The sequence below is a fragment of the Nicotiana tomentosiformis genome, chromosome 12, assembly GCF_000390325.3.
Source record: "Nicotiana tomentosiformis chromosome 12, ASM39032v3, whole genome shotgun sequence".
Taxonomy (NCBI): Eukaryota; Viridiplantae; Streptophyta; class Magnoliopsida; order Solanales; family Solanaceae; genus Nicotiana; species Nicotiana tomentosiformis.
The window spans coordinates 98,469,013-98,485,844 of NC_090823.1; positions in this window are offsets into that span (position 1 = coordinate 98,469,013).

A 16,832-nucleotide genomic window follows, 5' to 3' on the forward strand; every position below is an offset into this window, starting at 1 on the left:
CTTGCTTTCACACTCATGCGTTAGCAAGGATTTTTGGGTTGAAGCAATTAATACATCTTGTTATTTGGTTAACAGATCTCCATCCATAACTATTGAGTTCAAAGCTCCTTTTGAGGTACGGTCCAATTCACCTGCTGATTCAATGCACTATGTTCTTCGACTCATCGTTACTCTAGATGGTGAAGATGTTGTCGACTACGAACCAATATTGGGTTATTTACATAGAAGGATGGAGAAAATTGCGAAAAACCGAACAATTATACAATATTTGCCTTATGTAACACGTTGGGATTATTTAGCTACTATGTTCACAGAAGCAATAACCATAAATAGAATAAAATTCCTCTAATAAACCATGGAGTCCATATGTGTAAATTTAGCTAGTGCAGATTCGCGTAAAGCTGCCAAACAAGTTACATTCGTGGAAAACCCTGCTGGTAATAGCAACATATAATACAAGCAAACCTTACAGATTCAAGAGATTTCCCAAACGAAGACTCCAGGTCACTGAAACTAACAGAAGGCTTTAGCAAGCCACCCAATGTAGGATGAATTACCTCTCATCCATTCTAGCTACTCCACACGGGCCTTAAAAGAGCCTACTTTTTCTTTCTTTTTTGAGCTCTCACCTTGAGCCGATCTTTTTAAATGGATTTTGACTTTCTCACTTGAGCTTTCTATCGAATTTTCATTGATGGACTAGTGGACTCATTGGACTCTTATATATAAGCTTAAGCCTAAAGCGAGTGAAACTCGTCCTTCATTTCATACCTCAGTCTGGTGCCTAAGGGTTCTAGTCCCATGGCATTTTAGTATTCGATTCAATTTGAGAATATTCGGTTGTTCTGCTTATGCTCATGTGAGGGATGGAAAACTTAAACCGAGGGCAAAGAAGTGCATATTTATAGGGTATGCAACTGGAGGGAAAGGTTATAAGTTCTGGTACATATATCAAAAGACTCCATGATTAATTATCAGTAGGGATGTGACATTCGATGAATCTGTCTTACCAGACAGTTGGCGAAAGAAGGTAATAGCAGAAACAGAACGTAGTGTCAGTGACCGCATACAACTAGAAATTGAATCTCCACTAGCTTAGCCCAGTAGTTCTAAAGTAGAGAAAGTGGAGGAGGCGCAATTATTGATCAAGATGATAATATTGATGCACCTGTTGTCACGACCCAATTTCACCTATAGGTCATGATAGCGCCCAACACTACAGCTAGGCAAGCCAACTAATAAATTAAACATATATCGATAAAATTTAAATCCAAGAAAAATAATAAGACACTAAATTCTACCAATGTGTGTGCCAAGACCTGGTGTCACAAGTGTATGAGCATCTAGTAGATTATATAAAACTCCAAATACTGTCTGAAATGAAAATAGACAGAATTAAAAATACAAGAAGAGGCACTAGTAGCTGCAGGACGGCTCAGAAAGGCAGCTCACCACTACGCCCCTGGATAACGAAGATGTGCGATGATAGGTCCTCCACTAGTATCTGTGTCAGATCCTACACAAAAAGTGCAGCAAGTGTAGCATGAGTACGTAAACAACGTGTACCCAGTAAGTATCAAGCCTAATCTCGAAGTGGTAGAGATGAGATGACCGACTTTGACACTCACTAAAAGTCAACAATAATAAATGGAATAAATTATAATTATTCAAATCAGCATGATTCACAGAGTTAACAATAATTTTATTCAATTAGCAAAATAATAAAATCCTTCAAATGCAACAATTTCTAATCTATTAATTAAATCCTTCAATTTCAATAGAATTTTCAATTTATCAAATAACTTTACAAGCTGCAATTCAACTTCAATAAATTTTCAATTTATCAAATAGCTTTACAAGCTGCAATAAGCTGTCCAAGTATCATGTAATTATTATTATTATTAAGCACGATTTCTGCCGAGGTCGTACGGCCCGATCCTGAGTGTCGTGTACACTGCCGAGGGACGTGCAGCTCAATCCATAGATGCATCTATCCTGCCGAGGCGTTCGGCCCGCTCCACAAGAAAGGAGGACATTTTCTTATGTACCTCCGGAATGAGAGTATATTTATTATAAGATAAATTCAGGAGGAAGAACAATTTCTCTTAACAATTAATTAATTTAAACAGAAAATTTAAGCATATGAGATTTTCATCCTTTAATATCTTCCCTAACAATTCACAATATATATATCAAATAATTTAATTAAGTAAAGACTATAATTTACACAAGTATATATATATATATATATATATATATATATATATATATATATATATATATATATATATATATATATATATATATATTAAATAATATTAATTAAACAAAAAATATAATTTACACAAGTAATTCATGCTTTGAGTCCTAAAGTACCCGAACTTTAGCATTAATAGTAGCTACGCATGGACTCTCGTCACCTCGTGCGTACGTAGCCCCCACAATTAGCAACAATTATTTAATTTAATCACATATGAGGTAATTTCCCCCTCACAAGATTAGACAAGAGACTTACCTCAATTTGCTCCAATTTAATCCACCAGAAGGCCCTTTCCTCGATTATCCAAATTTTATTGGCTCGAATCTAAACAAAAATAATTCGATACAATCACTAAAATTAATAGAAATCAATTCTATAAGAAAATTCTACATTTTCATTAAAAATCTCGAAATTAATTAAAACTTCGTCCGTAGGGCCCACATCTCAGAATCCAGCGAAAGTTACGAAATCCGATAACCCATTCAATTACGAGTCCAGCCATACCAGTTTCACTCAAATCCGACTCCGAATCAATACTGAAATCTCAAAAATTCGTTTCTATGAGATTTCTAACAATTCCCCAAATTTCAATCTCAAAACACTAATTAAATGGTGAAAACAATGATATATTCGTGTATATTGACCAAATCCGAGTTAGAATCACTTACCCCAATGTCTTTTTCCTTGAAAATATATCAAACAGTCGCCTCTGCTCAAGCTCCAATTTGTTAAAAATGGCGAATGGGACGAATGCTCTCTTTTATAATTCTGCCCAAACAGCCCTCGATCATGATTCGATCCTCGGCCTCGATCGTGGTTCGATCATGGACCCGATCCGAAACTCACCCGAGGCCCTCGGGACCTCAACCAAATATACCAACAAGTCCTAAAATATCATACGAACTTATTTGAAACCTCAAATCACATAAAACGACGCTAAAATCACGAATTATGCTCCAATTCAATCTTAATGAAACTTAAAATTTCCAACTTCTACATTCGATGTTGAAACCTATCAAATCAAGTCCGATTGACCTCAAATTTTGCACACAAGTCATAAATGAAATAAAAGAGCTATGAAAATTTTCGGAACTGGATTCTAACCCCGATATCAAAAAGTCAACTCCCTAGTTAAACTTCCAAACTTAAATTCTCATTTTAGCCACTTCAAGCCTAATTTAACTACAGACTTCCAAGTAAAATTCCGAACACGCTCCTAAGTCCAAAATCACCATACGGAGCTGTTGGAATTGTCAAAATTTTATTCCGGGGTCGTTTGCACATAATTCGACATCCGAATACTATTTGAACTTAAAGTTTTAATTGTTTCATCAAAGTTCCATATCTCGGGCTAGGGACCTCGGAATTTGATTTCGGGCATACGCCCAAGTTCCAAATCACAATACGGACCTACTGGAACTATCAAAACACTGATCCGAGTCAATTGGCTAAAAATGTTGACCAAAGTCAACTCAGTTGAGTTTTAAATCTCTAATTCATATTTTAATTCATTTTTCACATAAAAACTTTCCGAAAATTTTTACGGAATGCGCACGCAAGTCGAGGAATGATAAATAGAATTTTTCAAGGTCTTAGAACACAGAATTAATTATTAAATTTAAAAATGACATTTTGGGTCATCACATTTTCCACCTCTAAAACAAACGTTCGTCCTCGAACGGGTTTAGAATTATACCTGAAGTGTTGAATAAGTGTGGTTATCTTCTCCGCATGTTTTCCTCGGCCTCCCAAGTCGCTTCCTCGACTGGTTGTCCCCTCAACTGGACTTTAACTGCATAAATCCTCTTGGACCTCAACTGGCTAACATGTTTATCAACAATGGCAATTGGCTCTTCTTTATAACCCAAGCTATTATCTAGCTGAATTGTGCTGAAGTCTAACACATGTGATAGGTCGGCATGAGACTTCCGGAGCATAGATACATGAAAAACCGGATGAACTCCCGATAGGTGGGAGGCAATGCAAGCTCATAAGCAACCTCCCCAACTCGTCTCAACAGCTCAAATGGGCCTATAAACCTTGGGCTCAATTCCCCCTTTTCCCCAAATCTCATGATTCCCTTCATCGGCGAAACCTTCAAAAGAACTTTTTCACCTACCATAAATGATAAATCACGCGCTTTCTGATCCGCGTAACTCTTCTGTCTGGACTGTGCAGTACGAAGTCGCTCCTGAATCAATTTACCTTTTCTAAGGCATCTTTCACCAAATCAGTACCATATAATTTAGCCTCACGGGGTTCAAACCATCCAATGGGCAAATGGCATCGCTAACCATATAAAGCCTCAAATGGAGCCATCTCGATGCTGGATTGGTAATTGTTATTATAAGCAAACTCGGCCAAAGGCAAGAAATGGTCCCACTGACCTCCAAAGTCAATCACACATGCCCTGAGCATATCCTCCAAAATCTAAATTGTCCGCTCTGACTGCCCGTCGGTCTGTAGATGAAAGGATGTGCTAAGCTGTACCCGAGTCCCCAATTAACTCTGTACTGCTCTCCAGAAATGTGAAGTAAACTGAGGGCCTCTATATGATATTATTGAAATTGGCACACAGTGCAACCAAACTATCTCCTGAATATATATCTGGGCCAACCTCTCTGAAGTATACGTAGTCACAACAGGAATAAAGTGTGACGACTTGGTCAACATGTCAACAATGACCCAAACTGCATCAAACTTCCGCAAGGTCCGCGGCAACCCAACTACAAAGTCCATAGTAATGCGTTCCCATTTCCACTCTAATATAGTCATCTGCTGAAGTAGGCCATCTGGTCTCTGGTGCTCATAGTTAACTTGCTAGCAATTTAGACACCTAGCTACATACTCAACTATGTCCTTTTTCATTCGTCGCCACCAATAATGCTGCTTCAGGTCACGATACATCTTTGTAGCACCTGGATGAATAGAATACCGAGAACTGTGTGCTTCCTCTAGGATCTTTTTCCTCAGTCCATCCACATTATGAACACATAGATGATCATGGAGTCGCAGAACACCATCCGCACCAATAGTAACTTCCTTGGCACCACCCCATAGTACCGTTTCTCGAAGAACCATTATGTGTGGATCATCATACTGGCGAGCCTTTATATGCTGAAATAGTGAAGACTGAGCTACAACACATGCAAGAACTGAATATCCAAAGCTAATGCCCACTCCTCTGCTGAAATGAAAGCCAAACTACCCATACTCTCTGCCTTTCTACTCAAGGCGTCTGCAACCACATTTGCTTTACCCGGATGATATAGGACAGTAATATCATAATCTTTCAGAAATTCCAGCCATCTGCGCTGCCTCAAATTTAGGTCCCTCTGCTTGAACAAATGCTGCAAACTGTGATGATCAATGTGAACTTCACAAGACACCCCATAAAGATAATGTCTCCAAATCTTAAGAGCGTGAACAATCGCAACTAATTCAAAATCATGTGCCGGATAATTCTTCTCGTGGGGCTTTAGTTGACGTGAAGCATATGCAATAACTCGCCCTTCTTGCATTAATACACCACCCAAGACAACACGTGAAGCATCGCAATACATTGTATACATTCCCGAACTAGAAGGCAACACTAACACTGGTGTTGTAGTCAATGCTGTATTGAGCTTCTGAAAGCTCATTTCACAATCATCGAAACGGAGCACCCTTCTGGGTTAGTTTGGGTCCGAAAAGCAGTCTTTGGAACATCTGAATCCTGAATCTTCAACTGATGGTACCCCGACCTCAAGTCGATCTTCGATAACACCTTAGCACCCTGCAGCTGGTCAAATAGATCATCAATACGCGGCAATGGGCACTTGTTTCTTAATAGTGACTTTGTTCAATTGGGGGTAATCAATACACATCCGCATTGTTCCATCCTTCTTCTTCACAAATAATATCGGTACACCCTAAGGCGATACACTCGGTCTGACGAACCCTTTGGCTAGTAATTCCTTTAGATATTCTTTCAATTCTTTCGGAGACATGCGATACGGTGGGATAGATATAGGATGGGTATCTGAAACCAAGTCAATACAGAAATTAATATCACGATTAGGTGGCATACCTGGAAGATCTGAAGGAAATACATCGGAGAACTCCCGAACTACAGGCACTGAATCAATAGCAGGAGTCTCTGCAGTAGTATCCCAAACATAGGCTAGATAAGACAAACAACCCTTCTCAGCCATGTGTTGAGCCTTTATAAAAAAAAATAACTCGATTAAATGAACTAACAGACGAACCCTTCCACTCAAGCTTAGGCAATGCTGGAATAGACAAGGTAACAGTCTTGGCATGACAATCTAGAATACCATGATATGGAAATAACCAGTCCATGCCCAGAATAATTTCAAAATCGGTCATCTCAAGCAATAGGAGATCTGCTCTAGTTTCATAACCACAAAATGTAATAATACAGGACCGGTAGATACGGTTCACAACAATAGAATCACCCACGGGAGTGGAGACATAAACAGGAGTACTCAAGGACTCACGGGAAATACCCAGGAATAGAGAAAATAGAGATGACATATATGAATACGTAGATCCTGGATCAAATAATACTGAGGCATATTTGCCGAAAACAGAAATAATACCTGTAATCATGGCATCTTAGGCCTCTGCATCTGGTCTGGCCAGAAAAGCATAGAACCGAGCTGGAGCGCCAGCTGGCTGGCCTCCGCCTGGCTAACCTCCATCTCTAGGACAACCCCTACCCACCTGTCCTACACCTCTTGGTGGTCAAACTTGTGGTGGAGCAACTGGTGCGGTAATCATAGGCTGCTGACCCTGATACACTGGTCTACCCCGCAGTGTGGGGCAGAATCTTCGTATGTGACTGAGATCCCCGCACTCATAACAACATTTCGGTGCGATAAGCTGCTGACAAGAAGTCTGGCCCTAATGACCTGAATACCCACTAGAAGAACCCTGAATAGCTGGTGGGCGATAAGAACTCTCTCTTATAGCACTAAGATAGGGTCACACTGTAGCACCTCGGGGAGGCGGTGGTGCTGGATATAGGGGCCTGCTGGACTACCCTCTCACGAACTGACCTCTGCCCCCAGACGGAGCATCTGTGAACTCTCCAGAATACCTAAACCGCTTATCTCTAGTAACCTGCTCTCGACTACGTTGACGTACACCCTCAATCCTCTGGGCTATCTCTCATGACTAGCTCATAAGAAGTACCCATCTCAACCTCTCATGCCATAGTGGCTTGAATTCCAGTATGTAAACCAGCTACAAACCTCTGTACTCTCTTCGACTCAGTAGGGAGTATCATAAGTGCATGGTGAGATAACTCAGAGAACCTCGCCTTATAATCAGTCACTGATATCTGACCCTGTTGGAGCTGCTCAAACTGAAACCGCAACTCTTCCCTCTGGGAGGGTGGAATATACCTGTCCGGGAAGATACGGGTGAACTTGTCCCAAGTCATGGGAGAAGAATCTGCTGGTCTACCAAGAACATAAGACTGCCACCACCTACGGGCTCTGCCCTCTAGCTGAAAAGTAGCAAAGTCTACCCCATGAGACTCCAATATCCTCATATTATACAGTCTATCCTTGCACCGATCAATGAAATCCTGGGGATCCTCGTGTCGCTCACCCCCAAAGACAGGAGGATGTAGTCTAGTCCATCTGTCCAATAGTTTCTGTGGATCAGCGGCTGCAGCTTACCTGGGCTCAGGTGTAGCTGTTGCCACTGGCTGGGCTCCACCCACAGGTATTGCACCATGGGTCTGATATATAGCAACTGCCTGTCCATGAGCCTGCGTGGTAGGGGTCTGTGCTCCCCCACCCGCCTGGGATGTAGCTGGGTCTGCGGGAAATAAACCGGCATGAGTCATATTGTCCATGAAACGCAACATACGGCCCATAACATCCTGGAATCCCGGTGCCGATGTGAAATCCACCGGAGCTAGCTCTGCCACAGGCACTTCACCCTGCTCCTCAATAATGGAATCCTCTACTGGACCCACTGGTGGCATAACAGGAACAGTCCTGGGACGTCCTCGCCCTCTACCACGGGCTGGAGCCCTCCCTCAGCTTCTGCCTTGGCCTCTAGTAACTGGGGGAGTATCTATTCCTTGGTATGGAACCTCATTAGAGCGTGTTCTCACCATCTGTGAGAGAATAATAAAAGGATATTTAGTATTACATCAATTGCACGATGGAATATGAAGAAAGGTAGTTTCCTAACACCCTATAGCCTCTTGAAGATAAGTATAGACGTCTCTGTACCGATCCGCAAGACTCTTCTAGGTCTGCTCATAACTTGTGAGACCTACGTGAACCTAGTGCTCTGATACCATGTTGTCATGACCCAATTTCACCTATAGGTCGTGATGGCGCCCAACATTACAGCTATGCAAGCCAACTAATAAATTAAACATATATCTATAAAATGTAAATCCAAGAAAAATAATAAGACACCAAATTCTACCAATGTATGTGCCAAGACCCGGTGTCACAAGTGTCTGAGCATCTAGTAGATTATACAAAACTCCAAATACTGTCTGAAATGAAAATAGACATAATTAAAAATACAAGAAGAGGCACTGATAGCTGTAGGACGGCTCAGAAAGGCAGCTCACCACTACGTTCCTAGATAACGAGGATGTGCGATGATAGATCCTCCACTAGTATCTGTCTCAGATCCTGCACAAAAAGTGCAGCAAGTGTAGCATGAGTACGTAAACAACGTGTACCCAGTAAGTATCAAGCCTAATCTCGAAGTGATAGAGACGAGATGGCTGACTTTGACACTCCTTGAGGGTCAACAATAATAAATGGAATAAATTATAATTATTCAAATCAACATGATTCACGGAGTTAACAATAATTTTATTCAATTAGCAGAAATAATAAAAATCCTTCAAATGCAACAATTTCCAATCTATTAATTAAATCCTTCAATTTCAATAAAATTTCCAATTTATCAAATAGCTTTACAAGCTGCAATTCAACTTCAATACATTTCCAATTTATCAAATAGCTTTACAAGCTGCAATAAACTGTCCAAGTATTGTGTAATTATTATTATTATTATTAAGCACGATTTCTGCCGAGGTCGTACGACCCGATCCAAAGTATCGTGTACACTGCCGTGGGACGTGCGGCACGATCAATAGATGCATCTATCCTGTCGAGGCGTTCGGCCCCCACCACAAGAAAGGAGGATATTTTCTTATATACCTCCGGGATGAGAGTATTTATTATAAGATAAATTCAGGAGGAAGAACAATTTCTCTTAACAATTAATTAATTGAAAAAGAAAATTTAAGCATATGAGATTTTCATCCTTTAATATTTTTATCTAACAATTCACAATATATATATATATATATATCCAATAATATTAATTAAATAAAGAATACAATTTACACAAGTAATTTATGCTTTGAGTCCTAAACTACCCGGACTTTAGCTTTAATAGTAGCTACGCACAGACTCTCGTTACCTCGTGCGTACATAGCCCCCAAAAATAGCAACAATTATTTAATTTAATTACCTATGGGGTAATTTCCCCCTCACAAGATTAGACAAGAGACTTATCTCAATTTGTTTCAATTTAATCCACTAGAAGGCCCTTTCCTCGATTATCCAACTTTGATTGGCTCGAATCTAACCAAAAGTAATTCGATACAATCACTAAAATTTATAGGAATCAATTCTATAAGAAAATACTACATTTTCATTAAAAATTCCGAAATTAATTAAAACTTCATCCGTGGGGCTCACATCTCGGAATCCGGTGAAAGTTACAAAATTCGATAACCCATTCAATTACGAGTCCAACCATACCGGTTTCACTCAAAGCCGACTCCGAATCGATACCGAAATCTCAAAAATGCATTTCTATGAGATTTCTAAATATTTCCCAAATTTCATTCTCAAACTACTAATTAAATGGTGAAAATAATGATATATTCGTGTATATTGACCAAATCTGAGTTAGAATCACTTACCCCAATGTCTTTTACTTGAAAATCTATCAAAAAATCGCCTCTGCTCAAACTCCAATTTGTTAAAAATGGCGAATGGGACGAATGCCATCTTTTATAATTCTGCCCAGGCAGCCCTCGATCATGACCTCGATCATCGGCCTCGATCCTTGTTCTCGATTGTGGCTTCAATCATGGACCCGATCCTCGACCTCGATCGTGGTTTGATCATGACCTCGATCATGGCCTCGATCTTGGGCTCGATCTTGGCCCAAAACTTCCAGCAGAAAGGAAACAAATTGTAGCAGCTGTTTTAAGTCTAACTTTTGATCCGTTAACCATCCGAAACTCACTCGAGGCCCTCGGGACCTCAACTAAATATATCAACAAGTCCTAAAACATCATACGAACTTATTTGAAACCTCAAATTACATAAAATGACGTTAAAACAACAAATTATGCTCCAATTCAAGCTTAATGAAACTTAAAATTTCCAACTTCTACATTCGATGTCGAAACCTATCAAATCAAATCCAATTGACCTGAAATTTTGCACACAAGTCATAAATGACATAACGGAGCTATGAAAATTTTCGGAACTAGATTCCGACCCTGATATCAAAAAGTCAACTCTTCGGTCAAACTTCCAAACTTAAATTCTCATTTTAGCCATTTCAAGCCTAATTTAACTACGGACTTTCAAATAAAATTCCGAACACGCTCCTAAGTCCAAAATTACCATACGGAGCTGTTGGAATCGTCAAAATTCTATTCCGGGGCTGTTTGCACATAATTTGACATCCGGTCACTATTTGAACTTAAACTTTTAATTGTTTCATCAAAATTCCATATCTCGGGCTAGGGACCTCGAAATTTGATTCCGGGCATACGCCCAAGTCCCAAATCACAATACGGACCTACCAAAACTGTCAAAACACTGATCCGAGTCCATTTGCTAAAAATGTTGACCAAAGTCAACTCAATTGAGTTTTAAAGCTCTAATTCACATTTTAATCTATTTTTCACATAAAAATTTTCAAAAACTTTTACGGGCTGTGCACGCAAGTTGAGGAATAATAAATAGTACTTTTCGTGGTCTTAGAACACAGAATTAATTATTAAATTTAAAGATGATATTTTGGGTCATCACATCTGTGCAATATCAACCATATAGCATTGCAACATGCAGAGAGAACAGAGCGATCAACTGACCGCAAAGGTTTGCAAACGTAGTTGATTGGAATCTTCTTGGATATACAAATTCCACGGTATTTGTTTTGACAGTTGCGGAGACCTTTGACACATTTAAGTGTAATAGCTACCCAAAAGCTATTTCAAGTGCAAAACCAAATCGACAGCTTGCTATAGTTAAAGATATTGGGTCTCTTAACAAGTTCAAGAGTTGCCTAGACTTGGTTGATGTGTGTGGAAATAGGTAGAGCGCTTGTGAGGGCTGAGGGCAATGTAGAGAGGCGTTGTTCCTGTTGATGAAAAGAATTCAAGCAAATGGGAAGATTTATTATTTTTGGCTTGAATTATTTCCTTGTACTTTATAGGAAACCCATAATCTCTATAGGCTTGGAAAAATCCATTATTCTAATAGATTTGGGAAAGGAAAACTTATTGTCCTAGTTAGATTGGGAAATCTTTCTAGTTGGGAATTCTATAGATTGTATTGTACTTTTCTTCTCATTCATAGTGGAAAGCTCTTTCTGCCTTTGCCCGAGGAGGATTAGCCGACCTCATTAAATCCTTGTGTTAATTTTTTCTTCTCTATTAGCTTTGTGTGATTGTGTGCTAGTTAACCCATGATATTCCGCAACAATTAATATCAGAGCCCAGGTTCGACGGGATGAGTATAGAGATATCAAAGTGAAGGTGCGGGCCATCATGCACACAAAAAGAAGCTAGTTTCAGACTTCGGTTGTCATAATACTCTAACAATGTAGGTGACACACAGTTAATCTCGAAAACTGAATTGTAGATCGTGGCATTGAGACACATGGAACTTAGTTCGAGGGGGAGACCCGTGAATCGTGGTAGAGAGCTACATGGAACTTAGTTCTAAGGGAAAATTATTAGTTGTGCAAACAAAGTCCCACATTGGTAACTGCAAAGATTGGTAGCCTACATATAAGGTGTAGGGATCTCTTAATGTTGTGAGGCCTTTTGGAGAAAACCATGCGGGCTTGGCCCAATGTGGACAATATCACCCCATGTTAAGAATGTTATTTGACCGTTTTAGCCTAATATGTCTATTTACCCTAAAAAACAGATAACAATTAAGTTTATAAGTGGTTTTAAGGATACGCGGATTAATTAAATACAAATGATGAATTGCGTTAGATTAAACAGATAATGGACGTAATAAATTGTCAAACCAATTAAGGGAAGTGGTCCCGAACTCAATAACAACTTTAATGAAATGCCTGCCTTCGATCTCGAGCTCACATTAATGATGAACAAATGAACAAAAGTAAGACATTTGAATTAAAGAGAAAATAAGAGTATATTGCCTTGATATGCGTGTTACAATGTGCCTAATGAATAATCACACCCCCCTATATATAGTAGGGGAGTTTAACCTTAAGTACAATTCCATAAAAGGTAAAAATCTCATGTTTTACTAATCATCGATTTTCTGCTGATACGTGCCGAGATTCACGCCGTAACATCCGGCTAGTCACGAATATCACAACCCTTTGTTGTTCGTGTTCGATTATTTGGTAATGCTCTCCGAGATTTTTGGGTTTCGAATCGAACCTGGGGGTCGTGGCCCCGATGCTTCTGAGGGCAGGTGTTTTTCCCTGACCCCAACTCGAGGGCTCTTTGCCTCGATTCTAGTTCCTTGTAGTCACGTCTCTTGCTCTGTTTACTTCATTGAAAATTGTGGCATCCCACGGGCTGGATTTCACCCGTATATAGATAGTCCCCTCATTTCTCGGAGAGTAAGTTTACGGAAACGACGAGAAATGACATGTGTACTTCGATTCCTTCTTCAATACGCCGTGATAGAAATGACAAAAAATCTGAAGCGTCCTATCAGTCGTGTCACTATGAATTCAAACGCGTGTCAGCCATCGGTAGGTCATCCCTGGATGTGAAACGGCACGAAGCCTCTATAAATACTCCCCTTCTTCGTTTATTTTTTTACCTTTTGACCAAGATTCTACCTTCGAGTCTTCAGGATATCATTGCCCTTTTTCATACTGTAACATTTTTACCTCCGTTCTTCAAGATTTCTCAGTAAATTGCAAGCTTTTACTTTTTTACCCAAACTAGCGCACTTGACCTTTCATCTTCCAACCTTTCTTCATACTTTTCAAGATTTTTCCACGTAACAATGGCTAAAAATTCCAAAACTGTTCCCCAAAAGGTCACTTCCTCCTCTTCACAACCGACCGCCGAAGTCGAGGAGACCACTCCTGATGTGGTCGTCCTTGAGAGATTTGCTCTGGGCGTGGCTGCTAAGCCTCCCTTTACAACGTTCGTCCCCAGGGAGGGGGGAGGGGGGTTCTCGGTCGCCGATGACTGTAAGGTCGAAAAGCCCTCGTCGGTGTAGGGCCAATGTGAGGCGGTATCTAGGTATATTTGCTCCATCACTGAAGACGTCCTTCCTCTGGTTCTAAAGGACTGTGGCTGGGTGGATAAGGACGTAGTAGTCCCCGGGACCGAGGACTCCATTACTATCCATGTGGAGGGATATTTGAGTGTTTACACTTATCCCTTCACACTGGACCCGGTGGACCCGATTATTCTTGACTGCTGCAAGAGGTATGAAGTATGCCTCGGTCAGATCCACCCGTCGTTGTGGAGGATTGTAATCCTTCTTTGATACTTCATGAACACGACTGAATCCCGTCTGTTCACCATCGATCACCTACTCTGCCTATACAGTCCCCTAATCTTCTGAGGGGGACTGATAAAGCTCGCATGTCGGGCTAGCAAAGCCCTATTCTCGAGCATCAATGAGGACTAAGATCGGGGCTAGCAGGGGCGCTTCATCCGGATGAAGATCATAGACTCGATCCCTTCAAAGTTTATTCTATTCCCCGAGAAGTGTAATGTATCACGTAAGCACAACTTTCCTTTAAATGTCGATTTTACGCTCATCTCCTTTTTCCTCACCAGTTTTTGTGGTGGTGCAGCTGCTGCTCGAGTCCCAAACGCCATTCCTCGATTCAAGGAGTGGATTATGAGCATTTATTCATAGATGCCTTATTCCGAGCGCACATGGTGTGAACTCTCGAAGGGCCGCTGGGAGGCCCGTTCTAACGGTAAGATCTCTCTCCCGAATAAGTAACATTAGGCACCCTTTTTAGAACCATATTCTCATTTCCTCTCTTTTCTTTTTCAGTAGGGGATGAGGTCCTGTCCGTTAATCCCTCTACTTCGGGGCAACTTCGGGCTGCAGTAGGAGACAAGAAGAAAAGGAAGGCTCTGGGTTCCCCGAATTCAAAGAAGAAGAAGCCAAGGAGAAAGTTGTCCCGTAAGCCAAGGGATAGTTCTAGTTCTCAAGCACCAGACTCAGACTCGCTTTTTAGGCTCAGGGATGAGCCCGAGAAAGATGACATTTTTGTGGTCCTTGAGCCGACCTTCCCCGAAGAGCGGGCGACAGCCGAGGGGGAAATAATAGAGGCTGATCCCCCTTAGGTTCGGTAGGCCGATGTAGAGACGAGGGTTGAGACCTCTCGAGATGCTGGCTCCACTCCGCCTGGTGTCATAGAGATTTCGAGGTCGCCTTCATTCACTGAGTCCATGTTTGATAAATCCCGAGCGGTGAATAAGTGATCCAACGAAAGGGCCCAAGGAGCGGACAATCCCTTTCGTTCCTATTTTGAAGATATGGACTCAACCGCTCTGGAAGACTTATTAGGGTTGGGTGACTTGGAGGTTCTACAGAAAGATCCGTCTTCAGAGGTCAGTGAGCTGAACTCGAGCCCGAAATTAATCAACCAGTTCCCCGCCCCAAGCATGGATCTCGACCGTAAAATGTCAATAATCATCACTATCCTAGAGGATGCCTGAGTTCTTTTTGCCCCTGCTGGAGTAGCGAGTTACCTCCAGTGCTTGGTAACCGAAGAAGACAAGGCGAGAATGAATGAGCTGGATGTGTCATACTTTTTCAACGAAGCACAACAAGCACTGAACCGGGTAAGGCATCATTCCACTCTTTCATCCTCTAACTTAGTTTTTGATATTTCTCATGTCTTCTCTATTTTATCTTTTTGCAGGCCTCAGTACTCCATCATGAAAGTTTTCTCCAGTACCGGGATGAGGTTAAACAGCTCGAGGTTAAGGCTAGGGAACTTGCCGATAAGAGGGACACATATAAGCTTCATGAAGGTGCCGTTAAGAGTCTTCAGGCCGAGTTAGATGTGGCTCAGAAGGAGCATGCCGACTTGGTGGAACATGTAAAATTTTTTGAAGTTAGAAATGATGACTTAGCCATGGCGACTAACGACCAAACCTCGCAGGTCCAGTAGTAGATTGACCGGATCTACCAGCTTCAGGCTAAAATAAATGAGGTCCGGGCCATGGCCGATGTCTGGGAGGGAAAAATGGACCGACTGTCTTCGAAGAAAGAGACCGCCCGGGAGCAGCTGGCATAGATAGAGGTCCAACTCCGAGTAGCAAAAGAGAAGGCTGATGCACGGGCTCGAAAAATCGAGGACCTCCAAGCTCAACTATGCTCGTCCATTGCTGAACGGGATACCCTTGGCAAGGAACTCGAAATAACAAGGTCCAAGTCGAAAATAACTAGGGTTGATACTGAAGAGATGGTGGCCCAGTACAAGGCTGATGTTAAGGCATCCAAGGCCCGCATGAAAGTTACTGTTGAGTACGTGAAGCAGTTGTCTCTAAGGGAGACCCTTGAGGAGATCCATGCCCGAGGTTTTGTCCTGTTATCCGAGATCGAAAAGGCTAAAAGGCTTGAGGTAGAGGCCAAGAATCTAGATGAACCCGAGGGTGAAAAAGGCTCTGACGGCCTAAAGATGGAGAAGACCCTGACGGCTCTAGTGACGAGGTGGGTTCCGGTGGAGATCAGGCATAGGTGCCTTAGGAATTTTTGTATTAGTTTTTGCAGTTTGTACATTTATTTTGTTTAGGCCGATTTTATTGGCCTTTCTAAAGATATTTTGGAATGTATATATAATGTTTTTTCCCTTTTGGAAATTTTCAAGTCTATTACCTAGCAACCTCTTTACAATTGCAAATATTTCAAATGCCTTAGTACGGAGTAAAACATAGTAATAAGTTGTTGTTCGGAGGTCAGAACAAGACTTGTTCTTGATGTAAGTTTTTTTTGAAACTTGTTGGGGCTTGGTATGACCGGAAGCTTTCCCCAAAGTGCTTGTTTAAATATTCTTAGACTATAATTTTGTCGAGAGTAACCTTTGAATCAGTTTGGAATTTTGAAGGCCTTATGTTTTAATTATGGGTTTTGGACGTCTTCGAGCCATTTTTAGGGGTAGTCGTAGCCTTTTAAGTTCAAGCACTGTCTAATAGGCTTTGTACCTCTGGGCTTCGATAGCCTGAGCCGTCTGAGTTTGTCTTGGACGACAGTCCCCGAGTGGGGGTGGCCGTAGCCTTTTAAGTTTAGGCACTGCCTAATAG